The sequence below is a fragment of the Rhinopithecus bieti genome, unplaced genomic scaffold (assembly GCF_001698545.2).
Source record: "Rhinopithecus bieti isolate Rb0 unplaced genomic scaffold, ASM169854v2 scaffold_14549, whole genome shotgun sequence".
Classification (NCBI taxonomy): Eukaryota; Metazoa; Chordata; class Mammalia; order Primates; family Cercopithecidae; genus Rhinopithecus; species Rhinopithecus bieti.
In genome coordinates this window covers 1,339,104-1,343,450 of record NW_016808027.1, presented here as the reverse complement: position 1 = coordinate 1,343,450, position 4,347 = coordinate 1,339,104, and the positions used below count along the sequence as shown (strand labels likewise).

At 40.4% G+C, this 4,347-nt stretch overlaps 1 protein-coding gene across 1 annotated transcript in view; it reads right to left on the bottom strand.

Moving 5' to 3' along the window:
* The window catches only part of PGM2L1 (phosphoglucomutase 2 like 1), a 65,072-nt gene that overhangs the window by 59,771 nt on the left and 954 nt on the right, over positions 1–4,347 (bottom strand). The window lies entirely within an intron of this gene.

Genomic DNA, 4,347 nt, shown 5'->3' with positions numbered 1-4,347 from the left:
CCAGGAACCTCGCCCCAGAATGCCGGAGCGAACTTCCTCGGCCCCTCCTCGTACACGGGACCCAGGAACCTCGTTCGAGAACGCCGGAGCGAGCTTCCTCGGCCCCTCCTCGTGCGCGGGACCCAGGAACCTCACCCGAGAATGCCGGACCGACTTCGTTGGCCTCCACCACCGGAGACCGGTGAACCTCGCCCCTACCTCACATTGGCTTGTAAATAAAGTTTTTTTGCCTTGCCTACTTGCCTTTTCTCTGGCATTTGGTCTGGGGGTCGCATTAAAGCAAATCAACTACTACCTGCCTAACACACTGTTGCTATGAATAGCAAACGAGACTTAGAGCATTTTACCAAAGTTGAAACACTACAGAAATAAATTCAAGGAATAAGGACTAGCATTTCCCAAACATAATAAAGCCATATGTATATGTTCTGCACTCTTCATTGATTAAATGCCAAATTCAGTATTAGAAAAATGTGAACAAAAAATGTTATATAAACTAGTATTATAAAAATTGGATTGAACTAGGTGGCAGATCCAAGTGCCCATCTAAGCTCCGTAACTGGATAATGTCCACAATTTCTTTGGGTCTCCACACAATGACCCTGGAGTAGACCACCTTTGTCGAGGAATGTCATGGGTGTATTTCCCATCACATAAGGATGATTTAAAAGGAAATTCACTCATCACCTTTTCTACCTGGGCTACATTAGGAGGCACAGAAAATCACACGAGTGACACTGAAAAAAACTTCTACCTTTAGACTAATGTTTGAATCACTGGCCTAGATTGAAGTATTTTATTGCCATTTTCAGGCTTTTTATAAGCCTATGCTACCTTGAACTTTACATGATACTCTTTCTCAACACAGACCTACATTCTGAGACCAGAGTGCTCTACTTGCTATTTCTTAAAATGCCATGGCCAATTCCTGCCTCCACATCATTGTCGATATATAGGAAGTTCAACACCTTTGTGGCAGCTGCTATAGCAGGCTGAGCAGCTCTGCCCTATGTCCCAGCTCTATTCACCATCCAGCCACTGATCCATCCACTTTGCCAGTGCCTAACATCTTACATATAGGACTGCTTTTAAAAAGAAAATTAACAATGCATAAAGAACAGGACATATTATATTGAGAGAACCTGGCTTCTGGTTCTCTGACTTAGCCCTAGAGCATAGAAGGAGAGAGCACTGTAGTAGAGTCATCTGTTCACTGCCTGGAGGAGAAATGCCTTGATCTAGGACTTTTTGGGTTCTAGTGGTAAGACAGTCCCATTGTGGAGATGTGTGCATTTACTTATTACAGGTTGATGCTGTTAAATGTTTGTGTCATATATCTGACTCCCTGTGATTTGATTTCATGACCACTAAAAATCTTCTTTTGACTTCTCCTATGGTGCATCTAGAAAATGCCCTGAATAGAAACAAATCTACTTAGCTATTACATCTGTACCATACATTAATAAAACATTCTGAATTCAGACATCAGTTTCTGTGACATTGAGCACAGTGAGTCCATCCTGAGACAAGGTAGGCTAACAAATTAGGCTGAAGGCTCAGGAACTGGAAGGTCACATTCTGGACTTGTAAATTTACCAACAGAAAGCCACCCCATAGAAACTGCGTGGAGTACCCCAAACTGCCCCAATAAACAGCCCATCTTGTTGCATTGTTTACTTTTTAATATTTACACGCACACCTGTGTGTATTTAAGCCCTTCAAAACATACTAAAGCCCTTCTATGACCTGGTCTTTACATATCCTTCCAAAATTTTCTATGTACCCTGAGCAACAGCAGAAATAAAAGTTCTTAATACACACATTAAAATTTCTCTCTATGCTTGTCATAGTTCTCCTTATGTTAGCAAGTCTAATTTTAACTAATTCTGAAAGTTCAAGCACAAATAACATTTTTTCATAAAGACTTTTCAAATACACCAACCGAGACTAAGATTAGTAATTTTAGTGACCAACGCAAGTAACAAATTGACCTCGAATCAATTTATAACTGATTATATGCCTCATCTGAGTCATGAATAATTGGTGGCAGTTGGTTCCTGTTTTAATTAAATAGGTATTCATCAGGTGTTAAACTCAGTTTCTCTATGTTAAAAGACTACCCATGTCATCAATGTATAATGTAAGAAATGCTATGAGTCTGATCTTTACATTTCTGCACTCTAAATTTCAGTGCCCTGAGACATAGTCTAGCTTCTCTATAGTATCAATCTACAGTAGGTATGATTTCTCCATCAAATATATTCTCTCCTATTAAAAAAGGATCAATGAAGAAATTTATTATATTTATTAACGAATTACCTAAATCTATTCCTCTGTTAAGGATACTTATTACTTGCCCCTATTATTTATGCTTTTCCTTCCCTTCTATGTTCTTTAACGATATGATCCATATCTATTTCATCTTTCTGTCTCTCACAGGTTTCAGCCAATGCCTTATGTTCAGAGGCACTTTAAATACAAATTAAGAATTTATCTTCCACTTTTGATGAATTTTTATCTTCATTATTTTTATTTTATGTTGTTTTGCTTTATTTATTTTTGAGATGGAGTCTCCCTCTGTCACCCAGGCTAGAGTACAGTGGAATGATCTCAGCTCACTGCAACCTCCGCTTGCCGGGTTCAAGTGATTCTCTGGCCTCAGCCTTCGAGTAGCTGGGACTACAGGCATGTGCCACTTCGCCTGGGTAATTTTTTTTTTTTTGTATTTTTAGTAGAGACAGGGTTTCACTATGTTGGTCAGGCTGGTCTTGAACTCCTGACCTCAGATGATCTGCCCGCCTTGGCCTCCCAGAGTGCTAGCATTACAAGCGTGAGCCACTGTGCCCAACCTCTCTCCATTCTTTTTCAGGGGCTGGGTGAGGTGGTTCACACCTATAATCCCAACACTTTGGGAGGCTGAGGTGGGAGAATCCCTTGAGGCCCAGAGTTCAAGACAAGCCTGGGCAACACAATGCGACCCCATTTCTTAAAAAAAAAAAAAAAAAATTTTTTTTTTTTTTTAATTAGCTGGGCATGGTGGCATGTGCCTATAGTCCCAGTTACTCAGCAGGCTAAGGCAAAAAGATCACTTGAGCTCAGGAGTTCAAGGCTGCAGTGGGTGCAGTGAGCTACGATTGTGCTACTGCACTCCAGCCTGGACAACACAGAGAGACCCTGTTTAAAAAAAAAAAAATCAATCAGGAGACTGATTAGGAAAAGTATAGTTAAAACTGGCACCTAAAGAGAACAAAAAGTTTTGCTACCCCAAGTGTGGTCCACAGACCAGCAGCATTAGTATCACCTGGAAATTCATTCTTAGGCAGAATCCGAGGCCCCACCCCACGCCTCCTGAATCAGAATCTGTTATTTCAAGATTCCCAGGTGACCTGTAAGCACATTAAGGTTTGAGAAGCATTAGACTGTAGAGAAAGAATTATTCGTCCAATATACATATGACCAATTAACACCAAATACCTCATTGTAACTGCTTATTTGTTGGTCTTCCTCATCTGCTAACTGAGGCTTATTGAGGGCAGGAACCCTTTCTATTTTCCTCACAAGTATTTCCTGGGTCTAACAAGACCTAAAACACACACTCGGCATTCAATATTTTTTTGCTGAATGAATGAATGAACGAAGTAAAAACAAAACTTTCAGAAAGAGAAGCCTTAAGGAAATTCATTTGTAACATGATGTCACATAATACCATACAAATTCCTTAATTCAGTGTCATTAATTCCATTTTAAATGTGCTGCCTTCTCTACTTCAACAAAGGTATTTTATGCACTTGACAAAGCAAAAGCTTGGATTATCTTCCTTTGTTTGAGCCACCAGGGACCTCTTTTACAAGTAAGATAGCTGCATTTTAATTCTGATGGTCACAAATCCATCCCAAATGCCCGCACAAGGTTTAATTACCGCAACAATTTGGAGGTGGGGGCGGAGGGTGGGTGGGGAGGTGTTGGTAGAGAAGTAAGGGTTAAGGCAAAAACAATCCTGTATTAAGAGTACCATATGAAACCTGGAAAACACGATTCCTTGAACAGATTAATTCCAGAAAATAGCTGCCAGCAGGAGAAAGAAGAGGTAAGCGCCTTGCCTTTCCCAAGAGCAAAAGGTGATACTAGAAAATACCAAGGAGTGATAGAAGACCAGCGACTACCTAGCGACAGGAGGAAACACACCAGACCAGAACTAAAGCAGAGAGCGGTTAGAAACGCCCAGTAAGGGTGCCAGAAACCACTTTCAGGTTTGTGGAGAAGGAAGTCAAGGGAGAAAAAGGGAAAGGAAATCGTTGTTTAGGGTATAACTTACAATGATTTTTTTTTTTTTTTTTTTTTTTTTTT